Genomic DNA, 13,675 nt, shown 5'->3' with positions numbered 1-13,675 from the left:
GTTGTGAAAGTGATGTACACTGTCTTGTTGGTATATGTATGATTTCTATACATTTTACGTCAGATAAAAACTTTGGTTGTAATCTTCAGATAATTATTTAATAAAAGCGAGACATTTTAAATGAGAATAAGAACGTATTTCTTTGTGCCCCCCTTTCCCTGTTAATGCCCTACCTGGCCCCCTGGCAAAACTTTGCTAGATCCGCCCCTGCACAGTTACCAGCTGTCAGCGTAAAAAAGGATCCTGGTGTTATTTGTCTCTCAAAAACAGTTCATAACTTCCCTTTAACTCATTCATGTCACCTAAAAGGTAAACCTGTTTGTCCATCACCTGTTCAGCTCTGATGATTCAGTAAGGACATCTCCTGGTTTCATCTTCATGTTTCCCTCTCACCCCGTATCCAAACCGATATCATGACCAGCAGCTTAACAGCTGTGGCTCCAGCAAACATCAGCTGATACTTGAAATTAATATTAAATAAATTCTAACAACAGCTGATCAAGCTTAAATGTGCAGCTGTTGTTTAACGCGACATCCGCTGGTTTCCTCTTTCTGGCGCAAAGTGGGTGATAAATAAACAAGAGAGAAAAGCTGATCAGCTGATCATTGATCAGTTTCATGATCATGTTCATTGAAGTAGAAACAGGAGAGGGAGGGGAAAGAATGAGAGAAGAAAAAACAGCTGACAGCGTAAAGACAGAATAAATCCAGCTTTGTGTCTTTTTCCACTCTAGCTGAAGTACGGGATAAACTGTGCTCCTTTTCAGCTCAATGCGAAAGGCGTAATATTTTCTCTGAATGCGGGACAATTCCGTCTTGTTACGGGACGGTTGGCAACTCTACTAACTAACCTTATGAATAAAATAAAGTTCACTATCAGTAACATCATAGCACCCACCCAGCTGTATAGAAACTCCGTCATGCTAGCTAGTACGCAGTATGAGTTATTGTAACTGACTGTAAAAAGTCAGCACAACGAAAATAAACTCCACCTAAACTTGGTTTATATCTGACCCAGATAGACTTCAGGTCATAACTTCTTACCTGAAGTTCAGTTCACCTGACACTCGGACCGGCGGCCGCCTCGGGTCTCTCCTTCTCCTGCCTCCCCTTTCTCTCATCCACCTGCTGTAATCCACCACTTGCTAATGTTACTGAATCTGTGGAAGCTCCGCGATAGCCACCACCAAACAACTGAGTTATTTTTACACACCGGCCAGCATCTGACCAATCCACCACCTTTCATTGTTTATACCATTACCAGAAAAAAATAAAAAAATCATCGGCCCATAAAAACCAAAAATCACCATTGGCCCACCGGGCAAATGCCCGGTATGCCCAATGGCCAGTCCAGCTATGCGTGTATGGTTGCACCCCTAATAGATATAGATATAGATATATATACAGGGTGGGCCATTTATATGGATACACCGTAATAACATGGGAATGGTTGGTGATATTAAAGTCCTGTTTGTGGCACATTAGTATATGTGAGGGGGCAAACTCCTCAAGATGGGTGGTGACCATGGTGGCCATTTAGAAGTCGGCCATCTTGGATACAACTTTTGTTTTTTCAATAGGAAGAGGGCCATGTGACACATCAAACTTATTGGTAATGTCACAAGAAAAACAATGGTGTGCTTGGTTTAAACGTAGCGTTATTCTTTCATGAGTTATTTACAAGTTTCTCTTTGTTCACAGCCATTGACATGTCGAAGAGGTTAACACGTGATCGAAATTGTGTTGATATCTGGTGAACGCAGTAACCGGGTCATTGCAGCAGATTTCAATGCAAGACACCCTATGAGACCACCCATCTCCCATGCTACAGTTAGCAAACTGCTTGCTAAGTTTTGTGAAGCTGGTTCAGTGTTGGATTTGCCAAAATGTGGACGCAAGAAAACTGTCACTAATGAAGAAACATCAGTGGCTGTCCTAGCTTCATTCAGCAAGAGCCCACAGCGTAGCACTCGCCGCATGTCACTGGAGAGTGGCATTAGTCAAACATCCCTTCGGCGGATATCAGCTACTCACAAATGGCACCCTTACAAACTCCAGCTACTGCAGCATCTCAGCGAGGATGACCCAGATCGGCGCACAGAATTTGTAGGATGGGCAAAACAAAAATTGGAACAGGACCCTCAGTTCACGCAGAAGATTTTGTTCAGTGATGAGGCAAACTTTGATGTGAATGGTGAAGTTAACAAACAAAACCACCGCTATTGGTCTGACACTAACCCACATTGGATGGATCCCTCCAAGACTATTGGAACAAAAAAAGTGATGGTTTGGTGTGGTATATGGGGTACAACGATAGTGGGTCCATTCTTCATCAATGGAAAACTCAAGGCCACTGGATATTTGAAATTGCTACATGATGATGTGTTTCCCTCTTTATGCACTGAAGCTGGCACATTCCCTGAGTTTTTCCAGCAAGATGGTGCACCACCACATTATGGGTGCCAGTAGGGCTGCCACGATTAGTCGACTAGTCACGATTACGTCGACTATCAAAATCGTCGACGACTGATTTAATAGTCGACGCGTCGTTTGAAGCTTTGTAAGATCACAAAAGACGCAGGAATAAGTAGTAGGATTTAAGAGTGTAATAACGGACTGAAACAGAAGATGGCAGCACTGCATGTACAAGGATGCCAGCTGCCGTTAAACCCCGAAGAAGAAGAAGAAGTAGCTTTGTCCCAGAATTCATAGCGCAGCCCAGCTCAGTTTCCAACAATGGCGGCAGCTAGTTAGTTTTAATATTACTCTTATTATTCTTTCTGGGTCACAAAATAAACGTTTAACATATTTTCAGGCGAGAATGTAGCTGTGTAAACCTCAAATATCTGCTCAGTTTATCAAGGCACCACATATTTTCAAAAGCGCTCCGACGTTTTCGGAGACGTCTGTTATCCACTAGCTCGATAGCTAGCCGGGGGCAAGGCTCACTAGAGCCCGTGAGAACACCGGACTCCCGGCAAATCGTTTTCAAACCCACCGCCGTCTTTCACTACTCAGGTTAAACATGATATATAAGTCACTTAGATAACTTAAAAATGTTATTGTTTGGCTTTTTTTTTCAGTATTTTATTTGTTCCTGAGTAAATCGGTTTGGCTGAGATTAAAGTTACAGTTTTTACACAGCTGAATAAACATCAAGCAGACAGCTGATTATCAGAAATGTGAGATGCTCGAGAATATACTCCAGTGTCCTGTTATATTTTAGATAGCAAGGAGCAGACGGCTGAGTTTATTAAACTCCACTGAAACAATCTGCAAATTTGATTTAAATTTAATAAACTATCATCTTGTCTTTATTTTTAGTTAGCACATAACTTAAACACTTAAAGCTGTAAGCTAATGATAGTTATGTAAGAGCAGATGCTGCTGGTGCAATAAGCTGTACGTTTTACGTCCAATGGATGCATGATCTGATTAGTCGACTAATCGCAAAAATAATCGGTGACTAGTCGACTATCAAAATAATCGTTTGTGGCAGCCCTAGGTGCCAGGTCCGAGCATTCCTAGATGAACAGTTTCCTGGAAAGTGGATTGGTCATCGTGGGCCAGATGAATGGCCCCCAAGGTCTCCCGATCTGACCCCCTCAGACTTTTATCTTTGGGGTCATCTGAAGGCAATTGTCTATGGTGTGAAGATACAAGATTTGCAGCACCTGAAACTACGGATACTGGATGCCTGTGCTGGCATTTCTCCTACAGTGTTGCTATCAGTGTGTGAAGAGTGGGAGAAGAGGGTTGCATTGACAATCCAACACACTGGGCAGCACATTGAACACATTTTATAAGTGGTCAGAAACTTGAAATGAAAGAATAAAGTTACGTTGAAACCAAGCACACCATTGTTTTTCTTGTGACATTACCAATAAGTTTGATTTGTCACATGGCCCTCTTCCTATTGAAAAAACAAAAGTTGTATCCAAGATGGCCGACTTCTAAATGGCCACCATGGTCACCACCCATCTTGAGGAGTTTGCCCCCTCACATATACTAATGTGCCACAAACAGGACTTTAATATCACCAACCACTCCCATGTTATTATGGTGTATCCATATAAATGGCCCACCCTGTAGATATAGATATAGGCCTGTTTAATTACAGAGGATTTCCAAGAAAAGATTAGATCTAATCTGTGCATGCAAAAGTCTGGCACTGTTTCTGGGCATATTGTTACTCGAAAGACACCTTTGTTGTGCTGTTCTCACATGACTTTGGTGCAGCTTCTGGGTATCATAAAATGAGCATGTGTTCCAACAGCAAGCATTCCAAGAAGACTAAACCCAGGTGTTTCACTATCAGTAAACCACAGGGGGAAAGTGCTTCAAGTGCCGTAATGAAATCCCCTCAGTGATGCTTTTCCATAGCTGCTGTTGCTGGGCAATCCCAGAGTGGATCCTTATCCTGTATATCTGTCAAAGAAAGGGATGCAGGTGGAACTCATGGTTATGCGTGCACCTACTGATAACATCCAATCATGATTATCAATTCAATTGTAGCACCTCTAGTTGGGACCAGTGACACCTCAGCAGAGATCCTGAACATCCTAAGCTGAAGAGGAGAAACAGGGAGACCAGACAACCACAGAGAACCAGACAGACATGGGGAAACAGAGAGGGAGCACAAAAAGAACTAACAGATCTATTCCTAGGCATGAAATACCAAAACACAAAAGCACAAAAGGAACAAAACATCAAACGATTATAAGAAGACTAAAGAGCATAACATAAATAATTTCTCAAAACAAATCATGAACACACAAAAACTACAAAACAGTGTCTATACCTCCAGCCCCCTTTCTCCAGAGACAAAGTCACAACTTATCCTATATTTAACTGTCACTCGTGATATTCCTATCCCCAGTTCTCCTCCGAGAAAGGCCTTGTCCTCCCCCAGGCGCCTGCATGTGTCACTCTAACTTACGATGCCTCACTATGTGTAGAATAACGTATGGCACAAAATTTGTATGCAAAATAGTAGTAATGACACAAAGGAAAAACTTTCATAAATATCAGATTACACATGGAAATATGAAATAGCATTTGTTGTTCACCTGCTAAACTAAGTACACATGTATGAGAAACTGTTGTTAAGATATAGAAACCATTCGGTGTGAGTTAGCCCTTATCATTAAATCTTTCAGCCAATGCTTTCAATAATTTCAATAATAAGAACCCTTAGCCCCAGTATTGTTAGGGATTAGACTCAAAGACTGGGATAAAACCAGAAGTAGCCACGTGTCTCCACACAGCCACAATACAATCTACATTGTCCAATAGAGTAATAGAGCTCTGTTTTCTACGTATGCAGTGTACTGTAACCTTTACTGTTGTAGGGTAATCGGCCCTAATTTTCTAGGTGCTCCAAGCATGTTTGAGGCTTAGTAAAATCCCTCAATGACGTGTGGTGACCCCAAAATCCTAAAAACCGGATACCAAAAAAGTTGGGACACTAAACAAATTGTGAATAAAAACTGAATGCAACGATGTGGAGATGGCAAATGTCAATATTTTATTCAGAATAGAACATAAATCACGGAACAAAAGTTGAAACTGAGAAAATTTTTCATTTTAAGGGAAAAATATGGTGATTCAAAATGTCATGGTGTCAACAAATCCCAAAAAAGTTGGGACAAGGTCATTTTAACCACTGTGTGGCATCTCCCCTTCTTCTTACAACACTCAACAGACGTCTGGGGACGGAGAAGACCAGTTTCTCAAGTTTAGAAATAGGAATGCTCTCCCATTCTTGTCTAATACAGGCCTCTAACTGTTCAATCGTCTTGGGCCTTCTTTGTCGCACCTTCCTCTTTATGATGCGCCAAATGTTCTCTGTAGGTGAAAGATCTGGACTGCAGACTGGCCATTTCAGTACCCGGATCCTTCTCCTACGCAGCCATGATGTTGTGATTGATGGAGAATGTGGTCTGGCATTATCTTGTTGAAAAATGCAGGGTCTTCCCTGAAAGAGATGACGTCTGGATCGGAGCATATGTTGTTCTAGAACCTGAATATATTTTTCTGCATTGATGGTGCCTTTCCAGACATGCAAGCTGCCCATGCCACACGCACTCATGCAACCTCATACCATCAGAGATGCAGGCTTCTGAACTGAGCGTTGATAACAACTTGGGTTGTCCTTGTCCTCTTTGGTCCGGATGACATGGCGTCCCACATTTCCAAAAAGAACTTTGAATCGTGACTCGTCTGACCACAGAACAGTCTTCCATTTTGCCACACACCATTTTAAATGATCCCTGGCCCAGTGAAAATGCCTGAGCTTGTGGATCTTGCTTAGAAATGGCTTCTTCTTTGCACTGTAGAGTTTCAGCTGGCAACGGCGGATGGCACGGTGGATTGTGTTCACTGACAATGGTTTCTGGAAGTATTCCTGAGCCCATTCTGTGATTTCCTTTACAGTAGCATTCCTGTTTGTGGTGCAGTGTCGTTTAAGGGCCCAGAGATCACAGGCATCCAATATGGGTTTACGCCCTTGACCCTTACGCACAGAGATTGTTCCAGATTCTCTGAATCTTCGGATGATGTTATGCACAGCTGATGATGATAACTGCAAAGTCTTTGCAATTTTTCGCTGGGTAACACCTTTCTGATATTGCTCCACTATCTTTCTGCGCAACATTGTGGGAATTGGTGATCCTCTACCCATCTTGGCTTCTGAGAGACACTGCCACTCTGAGAAGCTCTTTTTATACCCAATCATGTTGTCAATTAACCTAATTAGTAGGGGTGCAACGATACACAAAATTCACAGTTCGGTTCGATACTTTGGTGTCACGGTTCGATATTTTTTCGATACAAAAAAAATGTTCATGCCTTTTTAATTTGTCATTTATCTCTTCGAGGCAGTCCGAAAGTCTTTTTCCATGGCCTCTCTGAACTCCTCCCACACCCGAGTTTTTGCTTCAGCCACTGCCCGAGCCGCATTCCGCTTGGCCTGTCGATACCTGTCGGCTGCCTCCGGAGTCCCACAGGCTAACCAAGCCCGATAGGACTCCTTCTTCAGCCTGGTGGCTCCCTTCACCTCTGGTGTCCACCATTTGGTTCGAGGATTACCACCACGGCAGGCACCAACCACCTTGCGGCCGCAGCTCAATGCAGCAGCTTCGGCAATGGAAACGCTGAACATGGTCCATTCGGACTCAATGTCCCCAGTCTCCCTCGGAATGCTGTTGAAGCTCTGCCGGAGGTGTGCGTTGAAGATCTCGCGGACTGGGGCCTCTGCTAGACGTTCCCAGCACACCCTCACTACGCGTTTAGGTGCACCGGGTCTGTCCAGCGTCCTCCCCGCCACCTGATCCAACTCACCACCAGGTGGTGATCAGTTGACAGCTCAGCCCCTCTCTTTACCCGAGTGTCCAGAACATATGGTCGCAGGTCTGGTGATACGATTACAAAATCGATCATCGACCTGCGGCCTAGAGCGTCCTGGTGCCACGTGCACTTATGAACACTCTTATGTTCGAACAAGGTGTTCGTTATGGCCAAACTGTGATTTGCACAGAAGTCCAATAACAAAACACCGCTCGGGTTCAGATCAGGGAGGCCATTCCTCCCAATCACGCCCCTCCAGGTCTTGCTGTCGTTACCCACGTGAGCATTGAAGTCTCCCAGCAGGACAACAGAGTCTCCAGGTGTTACGGTTTGGAGGAGGACTCAAGCGCAGGACTCCGGTTCTGATGCTCACAAGAAGGGTTTATTTACAATTCACCAGGTGTATATAGCGATTCACGGAGAGGCAGTCGGTTTTCTTTAACACAAATTTTGTTCCCCACACTAAACAACAGCCTTCATTTTTCCTCCATGTGTTCTCCTCTCTCTGCTGTTGTCTGCTCTCTCCACCACTTTGCAGCAGTCTAGTGGCAGTTCTCCTTCAGCTTTGTCCTGTTTTTTCCAGTCTCTTCCATTGCAATTTAACTCTAATTGTGGCAAATGTCAAACTCAGACAGTCTTCTCAAGGTCCATTCAAACACAGTGATGTTGCTGTGGAACCTCCCAGCTTATGATTGGGAGAGCATGCATCCATGAAGGCATTTGTATATGCTGCTGGGCCCTTCAAGGTTGAAAACAATGCTGCTGTCTGCCGTTGCTTTGGAGCTTGGATGAGAAGCACATGGAGGTGAAGCTGTAAAATAATTCAGCCAAAACTCGGCCTAGATGTGATTCTAATGATGTTAACCTATTATTTCGCTCCGACTGCTGCACTCGTGGAGGCTGATCCAGGTCCATTTACTCACCCGCAGCAGACACACTGAGACATTTATTTAATATCATTCTTACACTGCTTAAACAACATCTCCCCCTTTTCAGTCCTCCTTTCTTAAGAACAGAAAGTGAGACTTTAGTTGTTGTAGGCTGAGAAACACAACCCCTCTTTTTATTCTTGTTGTTATTATTACGTATTCCCTCTCTTTTATTTTATTTGTTTTGTGTCCACTAGGGGCAGCTAGTGACCTCAGTATCACTCCCTGGCCTCCAGTTGGAGACAATTCCCCTTCTGCCCCCTTGTCTGGGTAGTCTTTTTTTCACGTCACACTCTAATCACACCCTTCCACACTCCTCTCACTCTTTCACACTGTTTGTAATAGTTTTACTTAAAACAATCCCAATCACTCTCCTTTGGGTTGTTATTGGATAATTTTGAGTGAACCCCTATTTGGGAAAACCATTCTCTCTTTTTTCTCGTCATCTCACATCATGGATTTCATCCCACATTAAGCCCAGAAAGTCCTTCATAAACTATCACAAAGGTCTGCAACCTGCTCACCTCCTCTAAGCCAGCCAGAAAACTCTCATGATTTATATATAGGTTGACTACAGCTTACCCATCTGAAAATTGCTGCCCTTCTAGTTTGTCAAGGGTGTCCGCAGCTCTATTTGGGGTGATCAGCCACTCAGGAGCCGTTGTCCAGCGAGACCAGGCGGGATACCCTGCTCGCAGTGCCACTATTGTCGTGGAAGTTTAATTAACAAAGTCGGCAAACACAATGAGCTGTACCAGCCCTCTTTATTTCTTTATGCACATGAGAGAGAGCATCCAACAGGGCACCGCTGTGTGATCTCTAAAGGAAAAGACACAGCTTTCTCTTAAATACAGGGCCAAACTGGAGTCCAAATGAGTGGCTCAACTCCATTCTTCAGGTGTCTTCTATAATCCAATCATATGGCTAACAGCACCATTTACGGTTTTCTATTCATCATTTCCCAATCACCCAGAATCACTGGGCTGGGCTTGAAATCAATGATTGTTCAAAACCTTCAGAATAAAGAGTTAGCATTCTCTTTCTGTGTTTAACATAAGCTCAAAAACTTATTTTACTCCCTTAATCTATCGTGTACAACAGGAGTGGGCAATTATTTTCCCAAGGTCCACATGATAAATTGGGACTGTTGTGGAGGGCCACACCAATAAGCTGAACTCAATTCTGATCAATATTAGTTTTTATGTTTTTATGAATTGCTACTGGCAAAAGTAGATGTTACACTTATGTACTGAAAATATGAAATAGCCATAATAAAAATGCTAATATTTTATCACTTTTCAGGTAACATTCCCAAAAACTCAATCTCCATCACTTTGCTGCTGGAAGTTCCCACAATGCAGGATATTTGTATTCTACTCTAATTACTTCTGTGAATAAATAACATCCTGTTGTAGTACCTTTCAGTCATTTCACTGGATCTGTAATATCAAACTCTTTCCTTATTGCATTTTTACAGATGAGAAACTGAGAATTCCTGCAAGCATCATATATAATACCTCTCTCTTCAAGAGCCAAGGGGGAAAAAAGTCAGCACTGATCGCTTTGTTCTTCAATCAGAGCTCGAAATTTCCCAAAATGTCCCTGATTGGTGTTGTTACAGTTCATACAGAAAAGGGCACATTCTCAAATGCTTCTTTTTTCTTAGGGTATGCCAGCGAGGCAGAGTTCACCAAACACTCTGTTAAAATCCCCACAAAATCCCCCAAAAAAGTTGATAACAGAGCTGGTCTTGACCCAGCCAATCTTAAAAAGTAAAATGTCTGTGATGCTTTTGGAGCTTTGGCTCATACTTCCACCCTCACTCTGTATCAGTTACGTTCTTGTATTTCTTGGCATGTTTAGTCTTGTAGTGGCGATTTAAACTGTAATCCTTAAACACAGCAATCTGCTGTCTTCAAACTAATCACACTGCTTTAACTCTGACTTAAGTAAATAAATACTTATTAAAAACTCGACATTCTTCATCAGTCTTTCTTTTTAAATAACATATATTATAATAATATCATAGGGTTTTTACCTTACAATATTAAGCAACCCAAGGCGACTGTTGTGAATTGGCACTGTATAAAAATTTAAACAAAACAACTCAAAACATCCATTCCAACACATTTACAGTGAAGTAGCATTTGCTTGCACACACGTTTATGGTGAAAGGGGAGGAACTGCATGATGTTTAGTTATTTACCATATGCTACAGCAACCAAAGCTTTCACTGTAACAAATTAATTATTACATCATAGTTGCATTTTTATCAGAAAGTACTAAAATAAGCAGCATGAATTCTGACAATTGTTGTGTAACACATTTGACAACCAGTGTAACTTTATTTTCAGTTTAAACATACTCTTAGTCATTGAAATGGACTGGTTCCAATAAAGGTTTGTACGGGTTTGTTGTAAACAGAACAACTGCTTTGTGTTTAAACACTTTCCTAATTTTTCTTCTGTCTTTGAAGTACTAAATGCTAACTAGGCTAGTTGTTAGCTTCAACTTCTAGCATTACAAGTAGTACATTTAGCATTAGCATAATTTACAAAAAAAACCCTTAGTATTAAGAACAGCAAGTAAAAAAACAATACGGATAAATAACTCACACTTCTCACTTGGGCCCCTCCCCAGCTATTTGCTTATAGTTCAGCACTTTGGACACTAAGTGGATTCCACTTAGACTCTAATTAGCTAGTTTCTTGACTAAATGTTATAAATAACTTAAATCCCATGATAGTTTTTTATGAAAAGTAACTGGGATGAGTTAAGTAGGTACATAGTGTATTGCACTGAATGCAGCAAATAGCTAGCAGGAGCATGCAACTCATTTTTCAACACTAACTCAACAGAGGTGCTTCTTTTTTTTCTTTTTTTTTTTATCAGGGTAAAATAATAATCTGATTTAAAAAAACAAAACCAACCACATACTTTTCTTTGCTTGAATATGAGTAAGTAAAAAGTTCTTAATGGGTTTACATAAACTAATGTCAAAGGATAAATGATCTCTTTTATTAGTAGGTTACCCTTTCTTACCAATAAAACCTCATGTCTTCTGGCACCTTCAGTTAATGAATAATTACATCTGATAGGCAGCTTAAGGTATACTATTATATTACTATCAAGTTAGGTTTACTGACAGCTCTTCTCTTCTCACAGGTTTTTTACATGAATTGGGCTTACGATTGGCAGGCAAGCACCCAGAGCCCTTTACTACAAGGTGAGTTCAACATACCCAAGGTGCCTTTCCATTATCAGTATTTAGTAACCCTTTTATTACCCTTAAAATTGATCACCAGGATAAGCTGTCATATGAAGCTGACTATAAACTTGCTAAGTTACCCAGGATTTCCGCTGTGCATTCACATGAATGGCATAGCAGCATCTAACAATCACAAACATGAATAAGTCTGCTATCACAAAAGAAGATAAGACTATAATATTAGAAAAAAGGATGAAACGTTTAAATATAGAGAGTGACAGAAGAGAGATGGATACATTTAATTACAGGCTATCTTAAGGTGTGTCATGCTGCGAGATGTAGACCCTGCAGAGAGAGAGCCTCTAGTGAAAAAACCTCAATGATCAGAGAATCCCTACATTAATAAGCTTCAATGCCAATTTATTAAAAACAAAAACAAAACAATATCCCATAACACCTCTGTGCTAACAGCACACAATTGTATCATACTGCAAAAAAGAAAAAAAAAGAAAACATTAAAGTGATTAAGCTAGATGTCTCCTGAATAAAAAGGCTAGATCTAATTTTTCATGGAAAAACAGTGTACCATTATAGCTGTCACTTTATAGTGTTAATATGCAGTGAAAGCTCTTGTCCAAAGTACACCTGTTATGACTCATTATTGGTATCTTTTCTTTATCTAATTAGCCAATCACATGGCAGCAGCTCATTAGTGCATTAAAGCTTTTAGGCATGTAGACATGGTCAGGCTGACCTGCTTACTGCAAACTGGCGGGATGGGGAAATTAGGTGATTTTAGTGACTTTAAAGATGGCATGCTTGCTGGTGCTAGGTTGACTGGTTTTATTATTTAAGAAACTGCTGATTTGTTGGGTTTTCCCCACAGAACCATCCCCTTGGTTTATAGTGTAATGTATATGTTGTAAGCGGCAGTTGTCTGGTCACCCTGACCCAAGTCAATAAAGCATGCTGAAGAATTGTGAAAATAATGCACCTTTGCCTTGTTGAGCACCAGAGATGAGCAGTAACGCGTTACTTGTAACGCGTTACTGTAATCCGATTACTTTTTTCAAGTACCGAGTAAAGTAAGGGATTACTATTGCAAAAACGGTAATTAGATTACCGTTACTTTCCCGTAGGAACGCTGCGTTACTGCGTTACTAAAACCGTGATTTTTTTGCAAGAATGTCTCATGACAATGACATAAGCGAGTGCAACATTTGTGACAACAGCTGTGTGCAGATCAACAATGGATAATATATCGAGTGCAGGAGAGAGTATGAGCGTGCAGCGTTTAAAGTGTGGAAGTACTGACCTTATTTTGAGTTTGATTCCATAAAAAGTGACAAAAACATTAGCATCCGTTGTGCGTGGGAAGAAAACTTCTTTTTACAGCGAAAAAAAACCCTAAGCTTCCAAGCAAGAACCGAGTGCGCTATGACGTAATGGGAAATTCACAGAGAAACTCGCGGATTCTTCCACTGACCGCTGCGGCACACCTGCACCAGGGTAAACCTCCGCCTACCCTGCTCCGTTTTACAGGTGAAAATAGAGCAACAGGACCGCTAGTCTGTGACTTTATTTATTTTCTGCTGTGTTTTACTTGCATCTATTTGAAAGAGTGAGTGTAAACACACACAAAAAAATATTTTGTGCTGGAATGTGCAGAAAATAGGTTTAAATGTTAAACTAATTGATTCAAGTCAGAGAATGGTGCATATAATTAAATTTTTGCTTGATGCATAAAGTTAAAAGATTAAAACTAATAAAACAAGTTTTAAAAAGGGACTTTTCCATTTGATTACATTTTGTGATGGATTATGCAGAAAAAGTAGAATAAGCCTGACAGATCTATCGCTTTATTACCTATTCAGGTTGTAAATCGTGTTTTTAAAAAGTAACTAAGTAACTAAGTAATTAATTACTTTTGAAAATAAGTAATCAGTAAAGTAACGGGATTACTTTTTTTGGGTAAGTAATCAGTAATTAGTTACTGATTACTTTTTTCAAGTAACTTGACCAACACTGTTGAGCACTGAAGAAATGAAAATAACCTGAAAATACAACATGTGAGAAATGAAGCAGACCTGCCACACAACTTAGGATAGCAAGCGAAAGTAGTTTGGATGAATGTTATTGGGTTGAGCTCAGCTGCCTGTAATAATCTCCTGCTGGCTTCTCTTCTTTTGGC

This window comes from Perissodus microlepis, chromosome 23 (genome assembly GCF_051167445.1).
Source record: "Perissodus microlepis isolate ML-2025 ecotype Zambia chromosome 23, ASM5116744v1, whole genome shotgun sequence".
NCBI lineage: Eukaryota > Metazoa > Chordata > Actinopteri > Cichliformes > Cichlidae > Perissodus > Perissodus microlepis.
This window is presented reverse-complemented; position numbering follows the sequence as displayed.